The following is a 17586-nucleotide window of genomic DNA, read 5'->3' on the forward strand; positions in this document are numbered from 1 at the left end:
TGAAAATTTTGTTTCAATATCTCAAGGAGTAATCATTTTATATCGTTTTTTGCTTTTCATACAGTGAGCCTCAAAAGTGAGTATTAGGGTGATCGGCCCGGTTTTTAATAACCGGTTATAACCGGTTTTTTTGGTTAAGTCGGTTTCGATTTTTTTGAAAACCTCACATTTCGAATATCGAAGAAACCGGGTTTTTCTCCTCGGTTTTTTCTAAAAGTGTGTTTTTATGAGTTTTAGTGTATTAAAAACTTTAAAAAATATTAAAAATCCATATAACTTTATGATCTCTTTTTTGTTCTGTTATGTTTTTTCATGAACTGTTTTTGTTTTAATAACTATTACTTTAAGAAATAAAACTTTTATTCTTATTATTTTTAGGCGTTTTAATATTTTTCCAAAAAAACCGGTTAACCGGTTATTATTAAAAAACCGAAACCGAAACCGGTTTATATTAAATTACAAATTTTCGAAGAAACCGAAAACCGGTTTCTAAAAAATGTCTAAGAATCGATCACCCTAGTGAGTATACACCAAAAAATATTTGATTTTTTTTAAGATAATGAAAATCCTAACATTTATTCATCGATTAAAATTTTAATGTTTCGGTTTGTTGGAGATTGAGTAGAATAATAGATTCGGTTGTTAAAAAAAAGATTTAACTATAATGATTTTCATGATCCTAAAAAAATCAAAAAATTCGCGGGTGTTTACTTACTTTTGACGCTATGTGTATATACTTATGAAAAGTGATGTTACGCTATTTTTCATTTTAGGTGACGATATGTATGTTCCAATTTAAGAGTTTTTCTATTTAACTGTTTTAATTAAGTAACTTTTATAATCTTCTCAATTTTATTGACATATCCCACCTCTGCTTCATATCACATTCCTCCAACGTAACTTTCGTAACTTATTAACCTCAGCACATTATTTATTTTATAATGTTCATACAAATAACTATTCATTTATTAATGAATACTTATTTTATTAAATATTCACTTAAAACTGTTACACATACAATATAATTACCACAATGCATGTCAATTTAAATTCAGTTATATCTACATATATTTATGTGTAAATATAGAATAAATATAAGAAATTAGTAAACTTTATTTAAATACGTAACTGTCATTTTAATTCAAATGTGGAATAACAGTAAATTTTTGAAACAAAATATATTTATGGCATTTAAATCATAGTTAAGTAATTGTTGTATAATTATTAAGGAATTATACATATTTTAAATAGTTCAATAAAATTGATATATAATTAAGTTTATTAGCAAATGTATGTTACACAGTGCTACACAAATTTGTGGGTACTTTAAAATAAAATTCTTTATAAGGCTCTCTTATGTTGTGTCTTATTTCTGACTTTCTGGTTGAAGTTTCCGTTTTGGTGTATTTAGGGACTTATAGTAAAATTTCACGGATAATATTTCTGCGGAACATTTTAACTCCTTAAATCCCTGTTTTAATGGAGTTTGTTGCTCTTTTTTAAAAGAAGGACAAAAAAGTCCCATGCCTTGAGGATTTAGAGGTTTAATATATAATACAAAAATGTTCTCCGTAACATTTTGCTTAAATTTGCTGAATACATTTTATACCTAAAATGTTCTTTAAAATAAAATTCTTAATAAATGCGAAATTAACCATAAGCTCTCTTTTCTTGTGTCTTAATTCTGACTTTCTGGTTGAATTATCCGTTTTGGTGTATTCAGGGACTTATAGTAAAATTCCACGGATAATATTTTTGCGCAACATGTTAACCCCTTAAATCCCTGCTTTAATGCTATTTGTTGCTCTTTTCTTTTTTTATACCTAAAATGTAAGGATCACATGGTTTCTTATGAGATTAACAATAAAAATGTGCCAGAGTTGGGAAAGTTTAACCCCTCAAATGAAATTCAGATGTAAATTTAAATAACGCCGATACGTGTCTTTTTTTTTTGTCTCCTCTATCAAAATTTATAGGTCGGACCTTGCAATTTTTTTTTCTGTTGTACAGTGTTATTATTTTAAAATATAGTACCCTCTGAATGGAACTGAAAGACCAAATTATTTTTCATATACTCTTATTTTTGCAAAATATATTCCACTATATAAGCGTACAAATGTCGCGTGCAATGACATACGTTTATACGTAGTCTATTCGCAAATAAAAATTATTTGCAATTAACTAACTCACTGTTTATATGTCACATTGGTTACGGAAAATTCTTGTTTTTATTAGATGCCGGATGGTAAAATTTAATTATTTGGTACCTCTTTAATTAAATAAAATATGATACATTTTTTATTTTTTTAAATGAAAAAATTAAAATAAAAGTTCTTTTTTGTCTTGCAATAAAATTAATGCAAAAATGCAATGAAATAGTTAAAAAACGTCTTAATATGGCAATGTTTAAAATCTTATTTGCAAATAGTGTCGTTAATCAGGAATTGTTTTCGTGAGTTAGCTATTCGCAAATAAAAAATTAATTCACTGTTTATGCGGCAATTTTTTCTAATTACAATATTTTTATTTGCGAATAAGCCGTGCGTATAAACGTAGTAATAGATTTGCCCATATACATGTATATATGTTTGTTTCAACCATTTTGATGATGTTATACTTTGTGGATAATATTTCGACATGTTTTTTTACCAAAGGAAGGGTTTCACCGCTTATATCAGGCACTGTATTGATGGTTATCAAATAACAGCGAAGTCCAGGAGTCACTATGAGCTGGTTGTTAGTCAACTTGAAATATTGACAATAAGGATCATAGTGGATTCCCAAGGTTAATTTAGCTTACGACATACGCCTTCCCAGTATCTTATATATATAAATAGGCCACACGGTTTTTGTGGTGCACTTTTAAGTCTGTTATTGCCCACCAATATTGATGAAACATATATGGTTTAAAAGGTTCTTGTGCATATCTAGCACAATATAAATTTTTTTTCAAAATTCTTTCCATACAAGTGGTAAAAAGCGTCTTAAAAGTGGTCAAATTCTGAACACCGGTCAATCATAATTTAATCTTATTACGTTATCTCTTTGCAACATTCAGTTAAATTGTAAATTTTTATTTATTACTTTATTTATATAATTTTATTTTAAGAGCCAGTTTTTGACTTCGTATTTAAATATGAATTATATTTAAGTTCTATTTAAATACGAAAATGAGTTTCTCAGCGCTTTTTTAAATGATACTTAAATGGCCAACGTTGGCCATTTAAATTCTATTTAAGTTTCATAAACTACCATATGTTTTTGACAGCTGACTTTTGTTGTTTGGTTTTTTTTTCACTCTATTGTAGTAAAAAAAAAACAAAAAACAGCGTCTTGCTAAAAAAAGCGTCTTGCAAAAACTACAATTCCGATGCGGGGCAATTGGAGCTTCTTTTGTGCATTTTCCTACCAATAATTTTATTGTTTAATAAACTTTTATTTCTTATTGGGCAAAATGTATCAATTTTTGTTTTGGTTGAACAGCTGTTTTAAGCAAAACTATCGATAAATTTTTGATATTTAGTAGTGCTACCATACTTTTATCTTATTTAAATAAGACAAATTATGTAGCACTGAAAAACTCAAACTGTATTTAAATACAACTTAATTTTAAGTTAAATTTAACTAAATACGTATTTAAATAACAAGTCAAAAACTGGGCATAAGACTCATCAAAATTTTACTTTACAATTAATCTAATATTCCCCGCAGACGTATAAGTGATATGAAATGCAATTAAATGTTAGTCATACGCTTCAATAACTGCAATTATAATAGGAAAAACAGCACATAGTATATATTAGGGATGCCAAACGGGACTGGGTTTTACAAATCCCGGGATTCGGGATTTTAGAAATGTAAATCCCGTGATCCCGAGATTTTTTGGGATTTCGGGATTTTTCGGGACTTCGGGATTTTAATTAAATGTCAAAAAACATCAAGTTTAACAATAAAAACTATTTATTTCGTTAATACACTAAGTAGAAATATAACAAAGCAAAAACTAATGGATTGAATTCAAATATATATAAAGTATTGCGGAAACCGGGCTACATTTGTCCCTAGTCCCCATACATGGTCCCCTTTAGAAAATGACTTTAACATTCATAATTGTCTTATAATAATTAATATAGTGATAAAATTTAATAAACAAGTTGTATATGAAAATTAATCTGTCTACCAACTCTTGTGAGGATCAGTCCATAATAATATAACCTCTATATCAGAAAATATTTTATTGTCAATAAATAATTTATATATAATAATATTAACATAAATTTCATTCATTCATAAATACTGATTCAAGTCCCCATAGAAGACCAAAACTACATATTGTTGGTGGGTATAAAAGATGAATATAACACTCTTACTTGTTTTATATTAGAATTATAAGTATGCTGAAATTTAGCTTTCTAGGTTTCATCCTAAAATATTAAAAAATCTCGTAATTTTCGGGATTTGTTAATCCCGAAAAATCCCGGGATTTTCGGGATTGGCATCCCTAGTATATATGGATAATTAAATGGCTTTGTAAAGGAAAAACAATTCATAGATTTGAGCTTATGAATTATATAAATTACCCAGATTTTTAACATAATGCGTATAAATTACAAGACAATCAAATTAAACACTTAGATAAATACATTTGAAAATATGCAAAATATTTTACAAAGATTTATTTGCTTACAAAGAATAAACACGAGAAATATTTTAAACAATTTATTAAAATATACATTTATCATTTACCTGCATACATATCTATTACCATATACATACATATATTTATATATATATGTATTTATTTAGGTAAAACTATCACAAATCATATTTATGATATGTTCACATATTTATTTAATACAAAATATTAAAATATTCATACACCTGTCTGTCTGCTAGCAAGTGCCTTTTGAACTAAGTATATTTACATATATTTGTAATAATTTGCCTGAGAAATAATAGACATGGAAAATTAAATAAATGATTTTAAATCAAACACATGTGCTAAATATCTGCAGTAAAATCTATTTGGCATAATTATGTTTATCTAACAATTCATTTGTTATTGCTTTTATTGTGTGTTAAATAGCCTTGAGTAAAATATATATATATATACATATATTTTTTTAGGAAAATACAAAAAGCAAGAAAATGTAAAATACATATACAAAGCATTTATGTAAAGGAAAAAGATTAGTTGAAAGTAGTTGAAGTTATTCGAAGACAAGGAAAATTTATTTCAAGACTATAATATTGGTTGCAGGTAATAGTAATGTCGTGAGCTTCTTATAAAAATGAAATGAAAATGTCACCAAAGATTTTTGTTTTAACTCTTTGCGGTTGGGTGGTGACTTTACTAATCACATCTTCTATAGTCTTTAAAACATGGTTTATTGGCATCTATTGCCATTTTGCTAAACAATTATATTTTTTAAAGTCATCTTTTAAGATTTTTGGCAAAACTTTGCCGTCAGGGTGCTCTGGTTAGATAAATATATTAATTTGAAAATATTTATCTAACCAAAATACACAAAAAAGCTTGGCTCAAAGTGTTAATTCAGTATAGACCAGGTATTAACTCTACTTATTTTTATAAGATTATTTACTACCTTATGATTCTTCATCTAACTTTTTATAAATAATTGGTTGAACATATCAAAAAACTAAAAGAAAACTAAAAGCCAAAAGTTACTAGTGGCAATTTTACGTTGAGGAACTATTTAAACAGATGTACGTATGAGTAATACATATTTCCAATTTATAACATATTTTAAGTTTTTGTATTTTATTGTATATTGAAAGAAATTATAATTTTATCCTGCACAATATCTTATAACAAGTAACATATGTCTGTTATAGTTTTCTTATGTGCACAAGGATGGTCCCGATTTACCATTTATTGGTTTCTCGATGCTCATAGTTTCTGAATTGTTCGCGGTCATCTAAAAACCAAATGTTTAAAATTTTATAACGTTTAGATGTTGCACATTTTATTTAAAGTTTTGGGTCAAACTAGCATGATTTTCCTATAACTAGATATATTTACCCATAATTAGTCGTCAGCCGACCGAGTGCTGAAGCATTTATCTCGTCAGATTGTAGTCATTAGTTAATCATAGTCAATTAGTTGCAGTCAACCTATGAGAGCATTTATGCCGTCGGATTGTACTAATTAATCAGCCCTAACTTATATAGCCAACGATTTTTCTAAATTTTTCCAAATATCTCATTGAATCCTGCATTAGAAGCTTCATCCCCTAAAGAAGATTACAAATGAAGCAGACCTTTGAAAATTGAAACAAAAACTGCATCAGCACAATAGAATAGACTTTTAAAATTAGTTTAAGTTAATATTATATTTAAACTTCTATAAGTAAATTAAATACTATTTTTAAATAATCGTAGATCTTTATTTATTCCCAGTTTAGCTAAACTTCAGTTTAAGATCTTTATTTACTCACATCTTAGCAACATTACTTACTCCTAGTTGAGCTTCAATCATAAATCTTTATTTTCCTCTAGTTTATCTTCAATACGCGCAGAGAAAAAACATAGTTTACGGTAACCATTATTATAGGTTTTTTAATAATATTATAGTCGCATTAACTATTTATATGAGTGTGGTAACCATAATATGATTAACTTACGACTCACATGATTGTGAATTAACTATTTATATGATTGTGGTAACCATAATATGATTAACTTACGATTCACATGATTGTGAATTGTAATAAACATTTATATGTTTGTGACAACCATTTTTATGATGAAGTATTTACCATATTATGTTGCTCTCGGCTTATGGATATCATAATCTAGAACAACATATTACGATATAATAATTTATCATAAAAATGGTAGTCACAAACATATACTTGTTTACTGCAACCATATATATGATTGATACAATCATGTGAATCGCAAGTAAACATATTATGGTTACCACAATCATATAAATAACACTGATCAACAGCAAAAATGGCTTCACTAACCACTATATAGATTTGATGCATCACATTTGAAAAAATTCACAATTTTAGAAAAAAAACTAATTTTAAAAAATCTATCCATAATATTTAAAATTTTTACCATTTTTGTACTCCTGGAACCACAATACATCAAAATTGAGTAGTGGTTTAAAAATCCTCTAAAATTTTTTCGATTTTGTTGCCCTGTGTAATTACTGTGACAATAAATTTGTTAAAAAATTTGATATGGTTACATTCAACATGTACATTGTACAACAATGTTCTTTCTCTGGGTGTAGTAGATCTTTATTTACTCCCTGTATAGTAGATCAACTCCAATTTTTGGTCAATTGTAGATCTTTTTTGACCCACAGTTTAACTTCAATGTTTGTTCTGTATTTACTTTCAGTTTAGCTTCAATTTATCTACCACTGGAATCGTAGATCTATAGTAACTCCCACTAATGCCTGAATCGTAGATCTTAGATACTTATTTACTTATCGTTAAGCTTCAATCGTAAATCTTTATTTACTATCAGTTTATCCTCTATCGTAGACCTTTATTTTTACAAAGTTAACCTTCAATCATTGATCGTATATCTTTATTGTCTGCCTGTTTAACTTCAGGCGTAGATCTCAAATTACTGCTAATTTGTCTTCAATCTTAGATGGTTATTTACTCCAAGCTTAGCTTCAATCGTAGATCTTCTTCATTTACTACAAGTTTAGCATTAATTTTTGTGTTAATATTGCTTGGCCTAAAACTAAAATAAAATATATACAATTTTTCTCAAATTTTCAGCATTTGGTTACTAGATGACGAAGAATATTTTGATGTGCACTAATATACATAAGAGTGACCTATTCGTAGCTAATTTAAATGTATATTTCATTTTAAGACACCATTTTTGATCTATGCTTTTCCCACTGGTAGCTGGCTCAAAACTAATGAACTTTTTAAAGAAATGTCTGATTATTCTCACATTCCTATACAAATTTTTAAACATATAAAAGCTATTTAGAAGTCATATTTTTATGCTGCCCTAATGCTAATATATTCATACTTAACAGGAATAATCCTACAAACAAATAAACACAACCTAATGTAATGTTCAAATATTTGCTGCTGCTGTTTAAAAAAAAATTTCAATATACTTGAGCAACAAATAAATATAAGTAATGTAATAATAAATTTTATTTTTTGTATCCATAATATACCTTGAACTTGCTGCTATTCCAAAAATGTTATATGCAAGACAGTTTCAACATGCATGCAAGTGTCGGTCGTTATGCGTTTGAAGATAATCCATGGAGTCAATTTAAGATGGAAGTTTTGATTTAGTGTTGTAAATAAAATTTTGAAATATTTGCAGATTTTATTATGCAAATGTTTGTGAATGTGTGCTTATATATCTGTATGAATACATTAAATTTTACCTACTGGCATTTTATTATAAGGAAAGTTTATATTTTAACACCTATTGTTTATTTTAACACATATATACACATTGTCAAATGTAAGCATCATAAGGATGTTTAATTTTTCTTAACTTATTACACAGTGGTACAAAAATTAAAAAAAAATAAAATTTGATAATAATAACGTCAAGACATGAACTCTTGCCATAATAAAATAATTACTATTATAGTCATTTGTCATCATTATAACTTTTAAAACTTTTATTGGTTTGAATAATTGTATAACTTAAGAAAATGTGGACATTAACATCACTGTTCTAAACTCCTATATTAACAAACTTTGTTCCTATTTTTGTCACTCTCCTTTATTTATAAAATCTAAAAGAAAATGAACAATAAGATTTTCCTAGTAAGATTTTCCTTCTGAAGTCACTATGGACGAAGATTATGATGAAGATGGGGAAGAAGTTTAACAACAATAATATCTTTAACTAGATTACTGCCAGACAAGAGTGACATTAAGAGGAAACACTTTTTTCTTAAACATCCTTCCCAGTCTTGTAATGTTTTGTACTCGTTTTTGTTGTTTCATGTTTTCTTATACACAATAGACTAAATTCAAGATACAAGGAGATTCTAACACTTCATCTTAAATGTTTGTATTTAAATCTTTGTATACACTTTAAGAAATTAATGAAGTGTTTAATGAACTATTTGTAATTATGGGAAATTAATTAAATGCTTGTTATCACGAGCAAATATTGTTTTAAATGATGTGTTTTCGAAAAGTTTTAGTGGTGATTTGAATTGATGATGAAATATATAATCCTTCTCAATAAGCATTCTTCCCTTCAACATGCATTTATTATAAAATTAATTATGTTCTTATTATTTATTATAATATTTTCCGTCTTTAGAAATATTTGCTTGCATTGACGATGTTTTTTTTCTAACAATTTCATGGTTGTTGCTTCAAATTGGCCCACATCATTTTTCAATGAAAATAAAATGGAAAAGAAACGATAAAATCTAAAAAATTTGTCTACGAAATTATAAAGACATTAAGGATATTCTATTATTATTAACGGATATCAAAAGTTTGATTGAAATTTATGATGCCAAAATAAGTTGCATGCATCAGTTTTAGTGAAAGTTTTAAACTAGTTAATGTTATAATAGTACTTAGATTTTTTGCAGGGATATTAAATCAATATAAATAAAATTATAACACAGCTGCAAATTTTGGTGCCCTTTGCCCCCCAATATCTTTAAATTTTCGAAAAAAAATATGTATTTGTTCGAAATTTTTAACTTTTATTTTGAAACATTTGTACAATATAAATTTATTCCAAGTATAAGCCATTGTTACATATGATATTTTCCCATCTTTATGGCAACATATGGATTTCGAGCTAAAAAAACTGCTCATCAATTGAGGCCAATAACGAATCAATCCAATTTCCGATACTCTGTTCTGAAGTGAAGTTTATACCAGAGAGAGCGTTCCACATCGATGGAAACAAATAGTAGTTGGACGGGATGTGGTCTGAACTATAAAGCGAGTTAGGCAATACTTCCCAACCACTTCATTCTAAATGTCATGGTGGAATATTACGTTTTCAAGTCAAGCCGAATATTCTGGGAGTTTTCCGGTCAATGCTTTCTTCAGTTGCACTTGGTATTTCTTGTAATGGTCTGGACAGATTTCAGCAGCTCATAATAATTTTCAATAACTAAGTGAGAATAAATGACAAATATGTACACTTCAAAGTGACATATAGGTTATTAAAAATAAAAAGCGCATTTAAATCACATGTCGTCTATTGTAAACTAGCTGACCCGACAGACGTTGTCCTGTCCAAGTTAAAAAAAGCTTGTGTTCGATTTGTGAATTTATGAGAAGCGGTTTGAAGAGGATAAAAAAAGTTAAAAAGCCAAAAAAAAACTTATTATTGAATGATAATTTTTATTCATATAAGACATAGAATAAAATATACATAGAAGCGCTAGCGAGAGACGAAGAACCTAAGTTTGTTGTCAAAAAACTAAGTCTTGCAACAAAAGAATACATGTAAATCACTGTACATATTTTGAGCTTTTATATAAGTTATTTTGGTCTGAAAAATGAGTGATCACAGATCTAGCTGCTTTTCTTGATTAAGCGCTTATTGGCCAAGTTGTTAACGAATTTAGATTTTTTTAGTTTTTATATAAAAAATCTTGATTAAACTTATTGGTCAAGTTATTAGAGAATTCAGATATTTTGAGTTTATATATAAAAAATCGGTTTTTTGTCAGAAATATGAATGATCACAGATCGAGCTCCTTTTCTTGATTAAACGCTTATTGGCCAAGTTATTATCGATTTAAGCTATTGTGAGTTTTAATATTAGTAATCGAATTTTGGTCTGCAATATGACTGATCACAGACCTATGTATTTTGCAGATGTATTTAATAAGTGGGCGTATTATTATAAAAAAATTGGCGTGGTCAATTTTTCATTCATTGGTAAATTTTTCTTTCTTTGGATTTAAACAAAAAATTTGCCAAATCGGTGTAGCTGTTTTCCGATTTTATATAAATCGAAAAAAGTGGGCGTAAGAGTGGGCGTGGTCAATTTTTCATTATGTAAAAACCTATGACCAGCATTTAAAAAAAAAATTGTCTAAATCGGTCCGGCCGTTCTCTACTGATACAATTACCAACGAAGGACATTTGGTTTTTATTTATAAATATAGACTAGCTTTTTCGGCAAACGTTGTTCTGCCATATCTCACACAAAGTTTGAAGACTCCCACTATAATAGTACTCCACATATGCAACAATAAATGTTTACTTTGTATGGGAGGTGCCAGGCCCATTGTTCCTATATAGGTCAATTGTGAATCTAAACCATCCAGGGGCCCACTCAAACACACACAAAGAATTTCATCGAAATCGGCCCAGCCGTTAAGGAGGAGTTCAATTACAAACACGCGTACAGAAGAATTATATATATAAAAATAGATGACACACTTTTAAGTCATACACCAATAACATAAAATTGTATCTGTAATGCTCTGCGACTCATTTATTTTTAAACTGCTAATCAAATGGTTCAAGTGTTCATGGCCGAATTTTCCAAATATAAATGTTTTAATCATAATTTGTCTTTACAAGATGACTTTCTAAAAACTGACTGCCTTTGCGAGTATGGAAAAAGTTTGGTTACTCAATCGAATCATTTGATAGCCATAGCCATGTTATTATCATACGGTTGTACTTCTTGCACTGTTGAGCCAAAGCAGATATTATTTGTAGAATTCCAGGCTTAGAAACATGGTATTTCAAATTCGACACAGATGAATATCTTCTACATAACATTGTCCAACAAATTGAGACTTAAAGAGAATTAAAAAATGAAAACTTTGACCCATTATAAAAAAAACTCAGATCAGCTGGACTATAAACTATAAGTTTATTCTACAAAAATGATCTACTCAACATGCTCTTTCAGAAATATAGGGTCGCTATAGTATTCTATGCCACCTTCCCTCCTAGAAAATCAACTTTAAAAAAACTCTATAGCATCACTTAAGCATTAAATTTACAAAAATATCTATAAAAACAATAAAATATAAACAATTATTACTTACTTCCTCGAAATACTCGTACAACAAATATAACAAATAAGGCAAAGTAACAGTAAATCCTTTTCATTGTTGTATTGTCATGTTCGACATAATACTCCATTGCATTGGTGTAATAATTGTACTTTCATGTATTTATTTTTGCATACAGGTGAGAGAGTGTTTTGATTATAAACTCCAACCACAATAACAGTGATTTTAAATAACCGTATTGTCGTTATTTGTGTGGTGCTTTTCAATACGTATTCTGATTCTCGTTTTCTATTTATAATGTTAAATAAAACTTTGCTACAATAATATGAAAAAAAAGAAATAAATATGAGTGTTATTAACCGTTAGAGAATCGGGATAGTTTTAACTTATCCACAAAATTCATTATGGACTAACAGAATTAACATTGCGAATTGTGTGATCTCTTTTCATATATCGAATTCATATATGTATATCCTTAAAGTTATTTCCATCATTAGTTTGACTAAACATTTTCATTATTTTGTTAATCAAATGTATTGTAAAGTCAAATTGTTTTTCGAAACTCATTAGGTCTTTATTTGTTCCCAGTTTAACTTCAATCGCAAAACTTAATTTAATCCCGGGTTGTCTTAAAGCATAGATCTTTATGTAATCCCAGTTTCTCTCAAATAGTAGATCTTTATTTACACCCAGTTAAGCATTTATTGTAGACCTTTATTTACTCCTAGTTTATCTGTAACTGTTGATTTTGTTTTCTACTCCCAACTTAGCTTCAATCTTAAACCTTTAGCTATCTAAATTTTAACTTTAATTACTCCCAGTTTTCAATCAATCGCAGATCTTTACCAAATCCTAGTTTGGCTTCAATCGTAGATCTTTATGTACTCCGAATTTGGCATAAATCGTAGATTTTTATTTAGTCTCAGCTTGGCATCAATCGTTGATCTATATCTACTCCCAATTTAGTGGCAATCATAAATATTAATTTACTTTCAGTTTAGCTTCAATCATATATCTTTATTTACTCCTCGTTTAGCTTAAATAGCAGATTAAATAGCATCAATCGTAGAAATTTATTTATTCCCACTTTGGGTTTATTTACAGCCAGTTTACACTCGTATATCTTTATTTACTGACAATTTAGTATCAATTGTAGATCTTTATTTAATCCAATTTTTGCTCTTACTTTCAGTTAAATCTTCATTTAATCGCAGTTTAGCTTCAAACATAAATCTTATCGTACTTCCAGTTAAAGAATAATTTAATTTCAGTTTACCTGCAATCTATATATGTAACTATATCTTCATTAAATTCTATTTTAGCTGCACTCATAGATCAGTGTTTACTCTCAGTTTACCATCATAAGTCTTTTTTATACCCTTCACCATGAGTGGCAAGAGTATATATAAGTTTGTCATTCCATTTGTAATTTCTACATTTTTCATTTGCGACCCCACAAAGTAGATATATATGTATATTATGGATCGTTATAGATAGCGAAGTCGATATAGCCATGTCCGTCTGTCTGCCTGTCCGTCTGTATATTGAAACCAACTTTCCGTAGCCCCCAAATAACTTACATACATGATTCATACATCAATATATCGGGAATTCTTCCGGCTCGGTTGCTATCGACAAAATCGGCCCACAAATGGCAGAGATATAAGGAAAAAAAGGGACAACCTCGATTTTTGGCCTATTTTTGATCTATATCTGGATTACTATGTCATTAATATAGACAATATGGATATCTAATTATAGGTATTTCAAATTCCATTGAAACGATGTATATAATGCAATAGTAAGTTGGACCTACAATGGGTCAAAATAGGGAAACAAATTTTAACCCGAATTTTTTTTTTATCAACATTTTTTTTTGTCATTAATTCTTTTTCAAAAAAAAAATTTTAAAAAAAATTGTAAAAAAAAATTGAAAAACAATTTTGAAAAAAAAAATAAATTTTGTTTACCTAAAATTATCCTAAAAGCAAATTTGTTTTAAAGTATAATTTGGTGAATGGTATATAAAATTCGGCACAGCCGAATATACCTCTCTTATTTGTTTAGTATTAGTTTCGATTTAATTATAGATCTTATATCCAGTTATGTCTTCTTTTAATCTCAATACATATTTAAATACGAATTATTTTTTTGAGCTATAGATATTATTACTTTCAGAAATTTGTCGGTTGTTATTGTATCACTTAAAGGGTTACAAGTAAATAAAAACATTGGGATTCGACATTTAACCACTATTAAATATAACTGTAAATTGTACAATATAAATGTTTATCACAATACAATTGTGCGTGCCGGTTATTGTATTGAAATGTTTTATGCGAGCAAACATATAGGTAACGAATACACTCCGGACAATTTAATTAGGAGCATATGCAGCCGCAATATGTCCTCCCCAAAAACAGGGTTAAATGGGTGTAGCTTCTACTTGTAGCAATTGTCGTTTAAGAAATTCAGTATTTCAGGGATCGGCGTATCCTGATCGGATATTCGGATTTTTACTGACGACAATGAACCATGTCCTTATTAATTAGTGCGTTAATCACTATTATAAATATTTTTGAGTCACATAAGAATATTTCAAGTTAAATCAATTGCTGTAGTAACTGATATCTACAAAAGATCCATTACCTATTTAAATGCATGGCTTTGCAGCGATTCAAATTAAGGTATTTTGGCTTAGGAATTCAAAAGTTATTCACAAATTTGTAAGTCAGCAGTACGAGATTGATTGGAACAACATATATAAAAATCAAATAAGTCCTATTGTTATTCATTTTAGGATAGTCCTATAAACATTTTTTTTGATTTGCTCCTAAATAAATTTCACAAACAGTATCAATATCGTGGACATGTTTAAGTGAATAGAAATGGAATTGCACTGATATGTACATTAGCGTGTCCCAAAAAAAAAATTTTTGTTGGGGCTCAAGCATAATTTGAAAGCTTATACGGTATAGTATTTTTGAGATTTTTTTTAGATTTTTCGGAAGAGGTTAGAGGTCGCTCAAGTCGAGTTTTTGCCAAAAATCGGGTTTGTCGGCCTTTTAATAAAGCACGGACATTTTTCTTTTAAACTGTGTCCTCAAAAGTAATGAAAATCGTGGATCTTGACAAAGTTATGAATAAAACTCAAAAAAAGCCTGACAAACCCGATTTTTGGCAAAAACTCGATTTGAGCGACCTCTAAACCACTTCCGAAAAATCTGAAAAACATCTCAAAAATACTTTCAAATTATGCTTTTTGGAACACACTAATGTACATGTGAGGGCATAAGCGTGGTGTTTGTATGCCTTAATGGTTCACCGGTTTTGAGGGCATATTTGGAAAACATGTACACGCAACACAATCATAAACACAAATTCAACATATTTGTGTACAACATACACAAACACTTAGTTGTATTTTATACATACATACGTATGTATGTATTTTTACTAGTATCACGTATGTAGTGTATTTAAATATGTTACACCTTTAACCATTTCATAAACACAAACAAGCCATATTAAAAAGTTATTGATGTAAATATTGTGTATGATTTTTTTTTTGTTGGAAATATTATTTTTTCAAATTAAAATATTTTTTTTCTTTTTCATTGTTTGTGTGTGTGTTATTGAGTGTAAATAAAATCTCTGAATTTTTATTAAATTATAAATATATATTTTATTTATTTATAATATTTGTTTATTTGTTTGATTTTTTCTTTGTTTTAAATAAATATATGTAAACAACTACGTTTGTTTGTACATACTTACATATTTTACTTACATATCCATTCATATGAAATTAAAAAACAAACAAAATCTTAAAAACTCATTGCCTACTTTGGGGCTTAACATATTTATTATCACTTGACCTTTGAAAGTATGCTGGCATTTATTTATTTTTCTATGTTATTGTTTTACTGTTAGTATGTAGTTAAATATGTATTAGATATTGATTGTTGCTTTAAACACCTGACATTGGCCACCCTTATTACAGGTAATAAGTAAAAATTAAAAAAAAAAAAAAAAAACAATAACAATAACAATCATATATGTATGTTAGAAAAATAAAATGTATATAGGCAATTTTTTTTAATCCAATTATTGCCATTATTTTTTTGTAGTAGTTTTCTTTTATTTGATTTTACTATGGCATTATTTATATTCATACATTACACATTTTATTTTATTTTTATTTTTTACTTGTATTAATATTGATTTTATTAGATACTGAAATTTGTTATACACCCACGGCAAAATTTATGAAATGTTGGGGACATTTAGTAATTGGTAGTGTAAGTGGCTTAGCGTACTTTGTAGGCATGAATAGATATGTATATACTTCATTATTCCTAAAATCTAACTATATACATATTTCTAAGGAAATAATTTATTTTTAAAAAATTAAGATCTTAGCATTATACTATTATTGTGGCACTTTATTTGAGAGGCGCTATTGGGTCAATTTAATTCATTCAAAAACATGCAAATATGAATCATCTAGCAAACAGCATTATATTAACGCAAGGTAAAATGATGGAGGTTTTCAGTGTCAGATATAACGCTCTTGGAAGTGTTGCTCTATTTTCACAACACCAGATGCAGTGCCAGCATGGTCGATCCATGACGATCATTAGTATTCAACTCATTCTCATCTATGAAGTTCCGACAAATGATTGTATTATACACAAAGTCGACTCAATGAGACATTGTCCAGTTAGTATAGAAACCAGGTATGATAAAGTAATAATTCATTGCAACGTACATTCAGAAAAGGCCACATTTTTCACATTATAGTGCAATCAATCTCCACTCCGGAAAGTTTTTAACTATCCCGACTGTTGGAATGGACATTCATGGGAGTTAAGGAGACGACATTTTATTATAGCAATTTCTTACAGTAGTTTTCTTCATATGAAAGGCTATATTAGGAGTCAACTGAAGTAAGAAGTTTGTGGAAACTTTTCCAAGCTTCCTAAGACGGCAACATCATCGTTTAGAAATATTCCTCACTACATCGTAGGTATTATCGACAATATATTCTAAAGCCTTTCAACTCCATTACGAAGTGCAACATTGATGAGTTAAAATGTTTTTCACAATATTCTTCTTTCGTTGAGGGTTTTGTTCCGACCATGAATGTTTATCATATTTCTCCGTAAAGAGAACCAGTTTTTGTTCTAAGTCCGTGTTCCCAATTGTATTTATTCCGATGACTTAGACAGTCCTAAATAATGTCCTTTATAGTTGAAAGAATTTCCCCATTGACCAAAATAACAATATCATCAGTATATTTGATAGTCAACAGCATGACGCTCCAACGATTTTATCACTGGATATGGCTCTGAGATTCCATCAAATTGGATGTTCGTCTATAGATAAAGCAGGTTATAAAAGAAGAATATAAAATTGAATTGATCATTAGCCCAAGTACAAGCAGATTCTTAATATATTCCCGTAATATACCTACCTATTACAGTGACTTCCTATTGGACATATAAGAAGGACTCCGTCGTAAATTCACCAAAAGTGAGACAGAGAGATCTCTGAGAGCACACTCACTTTATCTCTCTCTCCAATAATTTTACGCA

The sequence above is a fragment of the Calliphora vicina genome, chromosome 1 (assembly GCF_958450345.1).
Source record: "Calliphora vicina chromosome 1, idCalVici1.1, whole genome shotgun sequence".
Lineage (NCBI taxonomy): Eukaryota > Metazoa > Arthropoda > Insecta > Diptera > Calliphoridae > Calliphora > Calliphora vicina.